Source organism: Phocoena sinus, chromosome 14 (genome assembly GCF_008692025.1).
Source record: "Phocoena sinus isolate mPhoSin1 chromosome 14, mPhoSin1.pri, whole genome shotgun sequence".
NCBI lineage: Eukaryota > Metazoa > Chordata > Mammalia > Artiodactyla > Phocoenidae > Phocoena > Phocoena sinus.
Genome location: NC_045776.1, coordinates 52,736,850 through 52,749,313, shown reverse-complemented (window position 1 = coordinate 52,749,313; position 12,464 = coordinate 52,736,850). Strand labels below are relative to the sequence as shown.

Genomic DNA, 12,464 nt, shown 5'->3' with positions numbered 1-12,464 from the left:
TTATGAAATTAAAAACCCCTCAGATTTTTCTCATACATCTTATAAAGTCCATCAGGATGTATGAATCATGCACAGTTAAATTTGTTTCTTCTCAGATAATAAATTTCCTTTTAAATTTAATTTGATAAATATTAGTTGCAAACATTCCAAGTAAAAATGTATGCTTTCATAAAGTTATATCTATAAAATAACTTAGATTATCTTTCCTCCCAAAGGGGATATTTATCTGCTTTATGTATATTTTTTATTAAAAAAACTCCATTATTTAATCAACATTTGGAATAGCTTTTAAAAATACTAGTATTTACAAAGCTATCACATTTTATATCTACGGTTATCATTTGGACTAATTCTCTTTCTATTAAGACCCTATTTACCAAATGAAGTTTTAATATATTTACCACCAACTTTGCAGGCTCTGCCCAGTGAGGTTGTCACCAGCTTCTGGAAGGACCTTCACTTTTCTCTGATTTAATTTTTGTCTGTGTCAGGGATTTTGCCTTGTTCTATTAATTTGATGACACAGTTCTTAATCCTATTAACCTAGCATTTTGAGATTATGGTTTAAAATGTGGTAGGGTTTAGAAAGGAACACTAGAGGGCGGGCTGTCTACACGATCTGGAACAATGACCTTGAGTTACTTTTATCTTACGCAGATTTTTTTTTTTTAATATGGAATGCTTCATGAATTTGCATATCATCCTTGTGCAGGGCCCAAGCTAATCTTCTCTGTATCATTCCAATTTGAGTATTTATATGTGCTGCCGAAGTGAGCACACACAATATTTTTTTTAAGATTTTTTTTGATGTGGATCATTTTTAAAGTCTTTATTGAATTTGTCACAATATTGCTTCTGTTTTATGTTTTGGCTTTTTGGCCTCGAGGCATGTCTCACGAGGCATGTGGGATCTTAGCTCCCTGATCAGGGATTGAACCCACACCCGCTGGAAGGCGAAGTCTTAACCATTGGACTGCCAGGGAAGTCCCCACAAATATGTTTTTATAGGACTCATTAAAGCCTTAAAAATATATATATATATATATTTAAATTTGAAATTTATGGGACTTCTCTGGTGGTCCAGTGGTCAAGAATCCACCTTCCAATGCAGAGGATGCAGGTTCAATCCTTTGTTGGACAACTAAGCCTACCTGCCACACCTACTGAGCCCACATGCTCTGGAGCCTGCGTGCCACAACAAGAGAGCCTGCCTGCTGCAACGAAAGATCCCACATGCTGCAACTAAGACTGGATGCAGCCAAAAAAAGAATAATAATAATATAAAATAAATAGAATAGAAATTTATTCTATGTATATTCTTTTATAGGCCCAATAAATTTCTTTGATTGAAAGTATAAGCAACAATATGAAATAAAGTAAATGCTTAGTTAAAACATTTTGAGATAACTAATAAGGACCTACTACATAGCACAGGGAACTCTACTCAATACTCTATAATGACCTATGTGGAAATAGAATCTAAAAAAGAGTAGATATACATATATGTATAACTGATTCACTTTGCTGTACAGCAAAAACTAACACAACATTGTAAATCAACTATACTCAATAAAAATTAATTAAAAAACATTTTGAAGATTATTTACATAGTCATTTGGCATTTTTAAAAATACATGCAAACACATTTTAACTAAAGTGATAACATTGAGCATATAACTGAGTATTTTACTACAATTTGATAATTGATTAGCTGAACTGAAAATTCAGCGAATGATTCATTTAAAAGCAATTTAGAGAGTCACCATAGCCAGGTGTTGTCTGGGTCTCTCTGGCTACTGAAATCTCAAGATTGTCTTGGGCCCCCTTTGCAATTTTTGAAGGATTAGCCAATCAATACTTATTAGATACTCAATACTTTCTAAGCAGGTCACACTGTTTTGAACTGGTTCACCTGCCTTTCAGTGCCCTTAGAAGTTGATCCTTGTGTCTGAGTAACCTGCAGTCTGGAGTTTATCTCTGCTCTGCTTGGACGTAGGGATGGGCAATTACAGGACACACGTGAAGTCCTGCCTACACCTCATTTCAGCTGTTTTGACTACCTGCTGAATCTCTGATTTAGTGGAAAACCTCTTAGCTCTGTTGGAAAACAGATCAGCTCAAAGCAAATTGACCTATTATTATTTTAAGAAGCCTCACGTCATTTTTGAGCAACTACAATCCACAGCTACAAACAGATGTGTCCTGTCCTGAGAGGTGATTGGTTGGCCAAAGGAAGAAGCAGTACTTTGGGTATTTTTCTCAGGAAGAGGAGAGCACAGTTCTGGGAAAGTCAATCATAGGAAATTGTGCAGCATCAGTGCAAACTCTGACCCTGAGAACCTTTCTTGTTAGTTTGCTGTCGTCCAAGTTTGGACCCATTTGAAGTCCTGGCTGGCATCTACATGCTCTTTTTCAACAACCCACATTTTGTTGAAAGTGGAACCAATGTTTAGGAAGACTGGTGGTTCTCTCTAGTGGTAGATTTTTTCTGCATTCCATGTTCCCCCTTTAAGTGTAATTTCCTAGAAGAGAACTTTATTCTTAACTAGTACTAATTACTTTAAAAATAGCCTGAAGCAGGGCTTCCCTGGTGGTGCAGTGGTTGAGAGTCCGCCTGCCGATGCAGGGGACACGGGTTCATGCCCCGGTCCGGGAAGATCCCACGTGCCGCGGAGCGGCTGGGCCCGTGAGCCATGGCCGCTGAGCCTGCACGTCCGGAGCCTGTGCTCCGCAACGGGAGAGGCCACAACAATGAGAGGCCCGTGTACTGCCAAAAAAAAAAAAAAAAAAATCCTGAAGCTTCCAAAAACTTTCTTCCTCTAATTGTTTCAGCTGTTTTCACAGATGCCATTCTGTTCTTAAGATTAGGCAACACTTCACGTGAATCTGGTTACTTTCATAATTATGACATCATTACATTCAAGGTTTAAGTGGGTTGTAAAATATTATAGCTAGTCAGTAACTAAGGACACCTAGAAGCAAGGTCATCTTAATTAAGAAGGACAACAAAAAGAGGCACAGGGTATTAACTGAGAAATAGAGAAGTCAGACAGATGGACTTCAAAATGTCAGGTTTATTGTTGGTAAGTTTGGGCTTGGACAGGGCATCTTAGATGTGTGCCCATAATGGACTTGCTACTATGTCACCCCTAATTAGATCGGCCCACCCTGCCACTGGCATAGCCAGACAACCTCTGGGCTTCCCTTCGGGTAACCACTTGGCACAGAGCAGGCCAGGAAGCCTGTGCCACTTGTGCTGTTTCTTCTGTGGAGCCCAACTCCAGGATACAATGTCCGTGGTCCGTGGAGCTGTGTAACCCGGCAGCCCTGCATGTGTCCTGTGGATAAGTTGGGATTTGCTGTCTTGCACCAGTGAGGTCAGAAAGGGGAGGAAAGAGAGCGAAGCCTTAATGCTTTTGCCACAACTTGGATTCTCCCGTGTGTCAAATAACCCATTCCTGCTTGGGAGGGAGTGTTACTCTGGTAGAAGTCCCTTCCCTTCCCACCAAAAAAAAAAAAAAAAAAAAAAAAAAAAAGGAGAGAATGCATAAGAGAAGTAAGTAAAAGACAAGAGCATAAAGATCCAAATAAATGACTTATGTAGATTATAATTAAACTGTGGGTAATTATTAGTCAAATCCATTTTACCTGCTTTTGCTAATCAAGGTCATTTTAAGACTTGCACATCCTCCAAGCAGCAGGCAGCTGAAGCAATAAGATGTTTGCCCAAGTTATTTTCCAGGTACTTGGAGTCAGCTATGTCTAGTTGGAGATGAGCTGGATAGGACCAAGCTGAAGTGGTTAACACTGGTTAGGACCACCAGCCCTCCAACTGGGCATGTGTGAGTGTCCAGTCAGTGACGTTTCGATGTCAGAGGGCCAAAAACTCCACCCTCAGACCATGTTAAGTACCTCCAGTTTTGAATGTGCAGAGGCCTTCATAGAACGATGATGATTACCACACCTTTTCCCAAGCACTTTCCTCATGCTCCCCATGTTCATTACCCCTCAGACCATCCTGCTTCTTTATTCTTTATCTCCCAAATACCCCAAGGCCTTTGCACCCCAAAGGGGGAGGATGGTCTGAGACTTGTTCTCCCATGTCCTCACTTGACTGCCTTGTGAATAAACCTTCTCTTTGCTGCAAAACTTGGCAACTCAGTGTTTTGGCTTGCTGAGTGTCAGGCAAAGTGAACCTGGTTCAGTAACAATAGTAATAATTTCCCTAGCTCTGCTTCCTCCCTCCCTCCCTCCTTTTCTTCCCTTCTTCTTTCTTTATCTTCATCTATTCAGCCATTGATTTAATAAAATTAAAGATATAATTCACATCAAAAAGCAAAATTTTGAAGTAGACTGTAAATACTCTTTTTGGGCAAATGTTGGCCACCTCTAACAGAGAGGACCAATGGTGAAGTATAAAGTTCACTGATTTAAGAATCAGTTTCTGTCAAAATCCTTGCCTCATGGTGGGCTCTGGATTTCTGTGTCCTCATCTAAAAATGAGAAATTATTGGAAGAAATAATCTCAACTCTTACTCCCAGCTCTAAATATCTGTGATTATTATTCATGTATTCTCATCAAGCTTCAACATAGTTTGAGTCCATCGGTAAAATAACACAGCCACCTTATCTCTTGTATAGAGTTACTGAACAGGTCAAATTAGTTAATACAAATGAAAATGATTTATTGAGCCATAGAGCACAATGTAATTGGAAGGTAGACCAACAACCTCTTTTAAAAAATTCAGACTAAACTAAAATGATTGTTTTAGGCTCATATAACATAGGCAGCAAAAGTAGACATTGAATCCAGATTTCAAAATCTTTCATGAAAAAGACCAACCTTGAATATAATAAGAAGAATTCATATCCCATTTAACTTCATCATGAAATCAGAATTTATCAGAACAGACCAGCACCACAAAAATTTAATTATTGATCAGGATGTATATAAATACCAAATGCATTCTAGAATTTCCATGACACCAAACATGGTTCTTCTCTTGTGTCCAGGGAGTTCAGTCTTGGAACAGCTCATTTATCAGCAAATGTATGTTGGGCAGCCTTGTGTTCCACACACTGAGGTTCTATGGACATTGGGGTGAGACAGAATAGATGGTTCCTGCCCTGTAGGAGCTCCTGTTACATTCCAGGGGGAGGGAAGTGGACACCACGCAAATAAGTACCTAAGCAAGAACGTATCAGAGCGTGAAAGCTGTTACAAAGAAAATAAAACGGGATAAGGGGATTGCCTGTGTTTTGGAAAGTGGGGGCAGCTTTAGTCTGGGAAGCCAAGGGAGGCCTCTCTGAGGAGGGGACATCTATCTAACACGATCCCTGAGAGCAGAGCCCAGTGCAAAATGGAAAGGTGAGGCCCCTCAGTTCAAAAATGAAGAATTTCAAGATGCTAACAGCGGAGCATTAAACCAATACGGGGCCATAGGGATGAGGGGGTGCAGGACTCATGCGCAAGAAGCAAGCCCTGCCTGAAAGATGGAATAGCAAGTGCAAGGGTAGGAACAAACCCTGCCTGTTTGAGGAATTGAAAATAGGCGCACGTGGCGGAGGGCAGCGAGAGGAAGGGGAAGTAGGATGCTAAGAGGCAGAAAGTGCGGATCATGTAGTATGGCAGGCTCAGACATGAACAATTATTTTTAATAACAGGATCACTGTGGAGGATTTACAAAGGGCAATGATATGGTCTGATTGACTGGTTTTAACAGACCCATGTGGCCACTGTGAAGGACCGATTATGGGACAGTCAGGTGGGAGGGGAACCAGGGGGGAGGGAGTTTCCATCACCCAGACAGATGGCCACACAAGGGTGGCTCCTTGGGTGGAGTGAGAAGTGGTCAGACTTGGGACTTATTTTGGAGGCAGGACTGGATTGTGAGCTGAGGGAAGGAGCAGAATCACTGGGGACTGCTGGGGTTGTGATGCTCTAAGGGTGTCCAGCGATGCCCTGCCCTGGATGAGAAAGCCTGGGGTGTGTAGCCCTCCCTCACTTCCCACAACTCCTGACCTGCAGCCTGGATTTCACTCTCTGCCAGTGGGAAGTTTTGTTGTTAAACGCATCACGGAGCTACTGATCACCAAATCCATGGCTTACTTTTTGTCCTCTTTCTTGTCCTCCACGTGGCATTTGGCACAGTTGACTAGCAGCTACTTTTTTTTTTTTTTTATAAATTTGTTTATTTATTTTTGGCTACATTGGATCTTCGTTGCTGTGCACGGGCTTCTCATTGCGGTGGCTTCTCTTGTTGCAGAGCATGGGCTCTAGGTGCACGGGCTTCAATAGTGGTGGCTCGCGGGCTCCAGAGCGCAGGCTCAGTAGTTGTGGCTCACGGGCCCAGCTGCTCTGCAGCATGTGGGATCCTCCTGGACCAGGGCTCGAACCCATGTCCCCTGCATTGGCAGGCGGATTCTTAATCACTGCACCACCAGGGAAGTCCTGCAACTATTTTTTAAAGCAGCTGGTCTTTGGTATTACTGAACCATTCTCTCTGGGTTCTCCTCTTATTCCTCAGACTGTTCCTTTTATTTGTAGCAGGATGGGGTTCACCTTCCCCTTCATTCTTTTAATTCCACCTAGTCTCACTGGGTTCTCCATCTTCTAAATCTCCTTTATCTCATCCATCCCAACCCCTCCGCAGGAAGAGTGTCTTTTAGGATAATAACAAACCGCAATTATGCTGTGAGAGGCAATGTATACTGCTCCCCCCACAAGGGTGTGATGACACAGGCAGGCGGGAAGAGATCCCTGGGGTGAACCAAGCCAGGACCCCAGAGAAATGGAGAAGAGGCACATGTAAGGGAGACCAAGGGCACGTGACGTGGACGCAGCACTGACCAGAAGTGATCTGAGAAGAGTGGTTGACACGTTACATGAACCTCTGGGTCCAGGCACATTTCTTTTTTTAAAAAATAATTCTACAGCATTTCTATTTATTGATTGATTGGCTGTGTTGGGTCTTCGTTTCTGTGCGAGGGCTTTCTCTAGTTGCGGCGAGTGGGGGCCACTCTTCATCGCAGTGCGCGGGCCTCTAAATATCGCGGCCTCTCTTGCTGCGGAGCACAGGCTCCAGACGCGCAGGCTCAGTAGTTGTGGCTCACGGGCCCAGTTGCTCCGCGGCGTGTGGGATCTTCCCAGACCGGTGCTCAAACCCGTGTCCCCTGCACCGGCAAGCAGACTCTCAACCACTGCACCACCAGGGAAGCCCCAGGCACATTTCTGACTAGTTGCAGGTAAGCGTGAGCTGAGCCAGTTTGCCCAACCATCCTGCTGTAGATCCCCATGGCTGCGTTCTGTATTCTTTCACAGTATTTGCAGAGTGCCGGCTGTGTGTCAGGCACTTTATCAGACATTAGACACCTGCTCGGTCTTTTTCCTGACCTTCTTCCTCTGTCCCAGCCTTAGATGTTTATATTCCCCAGGATTCTCTTCTTGGGGAAAATGCCAAGCCACCCTCTTTGGCTGATGTGACCTGGAACCTCAGACACTCATAGCCAGTCTTCTACTGGCTGCCTCTCGGACTGCATGGTCCACAGGGATTTCAGACTCAACAGTTCCTAATCCAGCTTTTTCTCCTCAAACTTGCCTTACCATGGGATCCCAGTCACCAGATCCAGACATTTGGGAATTATCCCAGACTTCCCTCTCTTCTTCAATCCAGGGGCCAACCCAAGCACACTGCCAGACGATGTGTTGAATCTGGGCTCATGGAATGTCAAGACCCATGTGAGTTAATGGCTCGAGAAGCTTTATTATTATTGATAAGCTAAAGCACTTAGAAGTCAACAGACTGTCAGAGCAAACAAGCAAAATTATATATAACTGCAAATCAAGTTTTTCTTTAAATTCTGGCTACATTATTATGACCCTGGCAAATGTGTTTTAATTTGGTTCTTGATCTCCATGGCAACAGGATAGGTAAAATACCATACGTATTTGGTGACAACTGTAGCCTATACCAATGACCTGTGGAGGAATAAATCATTCTATCAGTTGGATAGTACATTTCAGCCTCACTTTCTGATCCATAACTGCCTAAGTAGTTTCAAGTCCAAATTAAATAATAAAATATGAACAGGAGCATATAAATAATAGAATATATCACCTGGCTTGTTGGGTTTTTCTGAGCAAACTGGACTTTTTTGTTTAAGGTCGTTTACTTTTTTTTAAATTTTTTGGCTGCGTTGGGTCTTCGTTGCTGTGCGTGGGCTTTCTCTAGTTGCAGCGAGCGGGGGCTACTTTTTGTTGTGGTGCACGGGCTTCTTGTTGCGGTGGCTTCTCTTGTTGTGGAGCACAGGCTCTAGGGCGAGTGGGCTTCAGTAGTTGTGGCACATGAGCTTAGTTGCTCCACAGTATGTGGGATCTTCCTGGATCAGGGATCAAACCCATGTCCCCTGCATTGGCAGGCAGATTCTTAACCATTGCGCCACCAGGGAAGTCCAAACTAGACTTTTTCTACATGGCAAAAAAGAATTCTTCATGGGTACTGACTGCAAATTTTTACAAGAAGGCAACACACCTAAAATATTAAAATGGGCAAAGAAATTATACACGTATCTTGTAGATAGATCAGGAGCCCTTACGAATGCTCTTTGGCTTATTGCCAGATTTTTACCCAAAAGGAGGCAACAGACTTGCCAGGATGAATTATCCTTACTTGAGTATTGAAGGAAATTGTGACTCTGGAAGGCAAAAAAACTAGGGAACATTTTGGGTTATTTGTAAATTCATTAAAAAGTAGAATAAATAAAACAAAAGTAAAAGAAACTATCCTGGAATTATTCTAAAGTAGGTGATGTAAAATACCATGTGCGTTTTCCTGAAATGTGTCCTTCATCATTTTTATTTTTGAACCTTCTATGGGTAGAATGTTCTTTCTTCAAATTAGAATTAATTTTAAAACTCTTTCAGGAGCATGGATACAATCCTGCATAATAATAATAGCACATTGCAGAATAGGAACTCAAGCAACTAACAAAACAGAATTTGTAAAGCATCAGAATTTTAAAAATGCCAGATCACAACAAAGATCCTTTAAAATTTACTTAAATATTTAAAATGATTGTACTGAGAGCTGTTGTCTCTTGACAACATAAATATGTTGTCAAGTTTTACTTTAGAGTTTTAAATTCAGTTTGCTTATCTTAAATTGTTTTATTTTAAAAGATACCATTTGATTATTAATAAAGTATATGTGTAAGACGCATACATATGTGAAACAAAGTAAACCCTTTTTGTAGTACTTGGTGGCTGCACATGCTTTGGGGTTCATTTTTTACTAACAATGTCAGGCTTCATCCCCTACAGCTGGTCACTGCATTCTATGCATTTTATCTCATTCATTCACTCAAAAAGTATCTAGGCTGTATACAATTCTTCATAGCAGCTTTGTTCATAATAACCCCACACTGGAAACTACCCACATGTCCTTCGGTGGGTTCAGTGGGTTGAACAAACACTGGTACATCCATGGAATACTACTCAGCAAGAAAAAGGAGTGAAATATTGATACACACAACTTAGATGAGTCACAAGCAAATTATGCTGAGTGAAAAAAGCCAATCCCCAAAGGATCCATGATACATGATTCCATTTATGTAACATTCATGAAATACCATAATTATAGAGATGAAGAACAGATTAGTAGTTTTCAGGGGTTAGGGATGGCAGATGGATGTGGCTATCAAGAGGTAACATGATGGCTTGAGCATGTTGATTATGGTGGCGATGCTACACATACACACGAGTGTGTGTATAACTGATGAGATCTGAAAACACTGTGATTATATTAATGACAATTTCTTGGTTTTGATATTTTACTATAATTGTATAAGATGTGAACATTGCAGGAGGCTGGGTGAAGTGTACATGGGGTTTCCCTATACATTTCCTTGTAACCTCCTGGGAATCTATAATTATTTCAAAATTAAAAATTTAAAAAAAATCTCAGATTTGTCTGCACTGTCCTGGGCATTGTCTTCCTTTTTGATCTCCTTTACAATATTTGTCCCCTCTTTTGCATCTCAATTGATGCCCTGTTTTAGATCCCCTAAGAGCAGGGATTGTTGTTTTATGGTCTAATGAATCTCCAGTGCCTAGAACAGTGTTTGGCAGAGAGAGAGAGAGAGAGAGAGAGAGGCAGGCAGTGTGCGTGTGAAATGAACAGAATTGCTTAACATCCTTACATGTCCTGAACCCAGTCTATTTCTCCACACTATCTCCCTCTGCTGCCTTCCCTATACTTAGTGCTCCAGCTGTCCTAATCTGCTAACAGTTGCATGAATACATCCTGGTTAGTTTTCTCTCCATGCTAGACATTGCCCCTTCCAGGTCTTTCTCCCACTTATTATTTATCCTTCAGTGTTCAGATCAAGAAGCATTTACTCATTCCCATTCTCTGTGCATTCTTGAGCATGCCCTCCTGTATCACACCATTCTACTTGTGTATATATACCTCTATTACTTCACTTACCTCCTTTAATTCAGTAGTTTATTTACCTGTTGAATCAGTCAGGGTTTGTACAGGAAACAGAAGGCACACTCAGATGAAATCATGAAACTAAATTTATGAAGGGACTATTCACAGAAGTGGGCAGAGGTAAGGAAATTGATTATTGGCTAAGGGAGCCCTGCAAGTGCTGGAGGCTTGGAGGAGAGAATTACAATCACAGAGCAATGGTCAGAGCTTCAAGCCAAAACAATGCCTCCCATTGGCTGAACTCAACCAGAAGCCACAGAGCAAGACAGCCCCGGAGATGCAGCTCATAGAGATCAATCCTTGAGGTGTGGAGCAAGGCAGAGAGGGGGCGAGAATGGATCTGGGGGAGACAGTGGCAAATAGAGACCAAGTGACACATGTTTCTCTCCCCATTAGATGGAAGGTTCCTGAGGGCAGGACCATCTCTCATTCGTTCTTGTAGTCCCAGCACCTAGCACAGGGCTTGACCCAGGATAATCATCCAATAAATCCTCGTGGAAGTGAATTACAATGTTAGGGCATATACTATATTTAACTTAATATTTATAGGAAAGTAGGCGGGAAGGCAGGCAAGCTGTTTACAATCTATCTTTGGCCCATTTTAATTTGCTTTCACATGGAACTGTTTTTATACGTTTCTTGATATCATATCTAACTTAGATGACAACAGCACAACCAAGACAGAATCCACTGGAAAGGCTAATTTAGGTCATCTTGCTTTGCTGAGTTCAGTCTAATAGCTCCAAAAGCAACACGAACCTGGAAATAGTTGTATCTACATGGGGCAATCAGCATAAGACACAGGGCGTGAGACACACAAAATATTTCAGTTAGGGATGCCTGTCTACTAATTGTACAACATCATCTCCAGATCTTGGCCCCCAGCAGGCAATGAATAAAAGCTTGCTAACTGTCTAGAGTCAGGCAAGCCATGTAGATTTTTGAAGCATGAAAGAATCCAGATACTCTATCTAATGATATACATCAGGCCATTGGGTAGGGAGACCAACCAACCTGGTTTGCCTGGGACTGTCCTGGTTTTAGCACTGAAATCCTTCAGCCTGAGAAATCTTCTGTCTCAGGTCAGCTGGGACAGTTGGTCACCCTACAATTAGGGTTAATTAAAAAATATAGATTTAGGGGGCGGGGCCACGGCGGGCACCGGAAGCGGCCGAGCGACAAGGGGACGTCGCGTCTCCGGGTCTCAAGCAGCTGCCTCGGAGCCGCCGGACGGACCACTTGCCCCACCATGGCTGAGAGTGACTGGCCCAAAAAGGGCCCCATGGCCGCCCAGGCCAAGGCCAAGTCCTCCTCTCTAGCAGCTCAGAGAGCAGGAGAATATGTGGAGGCTTCCAAGAAATGGGCCGCCGGCCAGAACAAACAGCATTGGATCACCAAGAACACAGCCAAGCTGGTCCTGGGGGACTGAGGAGCTGCATCAGGACCGGGTGAGCCTGGAGGTGGGCAAGGTGATCCCGCAGGGCCGGCAGAGCAAAGGGCTGACGCAGAAGGCCCTGGCGACGAAAATCAACGAAAAGCCACAGGTTGTCGCTGACCGTGAGAGGGGCCGGGCCATTTCTAACAACCAGGTTCTGGGCAAAATCGAGAGAGCCATCGGCCTTAAGCTCCGGGGGAAAGACATTGGGAAGCCGATCGAGAAGGGGCGGAGGGCGAAATGAACACAAAGCTTCGAAATCAGCGCGTTCCAGCTGATCTTGTCTGGCTGGTTCCGCGTGACCACCAGCGCCAGCGTGGGTCTCTTCACGCGGCCACGCGGAACACGGGGCGGTAGCCCTGCCCGGGAGCCCCCTCTACCCCTACCTGCTGTCAGACTAACAAACAAAACCTTGCAAAGTGTTTGCTTCTCCTGATTATTTTCCTCCTTGTCCCCGTCCCTCACGTGGGGTGCGGAACGCTGCCTTCCTCTCCCCTGGGGTCTGCCCCGTCACCGGGGTGGCTCCAGGGAGCTCGGAG

General features: G+C 43.2%; 1 non-coding gene and 1 pseudogene across 1 annotated transcript; one reads left to right on the top strand and one right to left on the bottom strand.

Annotated features, from left to right (window-relative positions):
- Window positions 1–667: 667 nt before the first annotated feature.
- LOC116739396 lies at window positions 668–778 on the bottom strand. Its single transcript, XR_004345571.1, has one exon. It is a non-coding gene; the product is annotated as a U6 spliceosomal RNA (small nuclear RNA).
- A 10,961-nt stretch (window positions 779–11,739) lies between these two features.
- On the top strand, window positions 11,740–12,180 carry LOC116739229 (annotated as a pseudogene).
- Window positions 12,181–12,464: the final 284 nt, after the last annotated feature.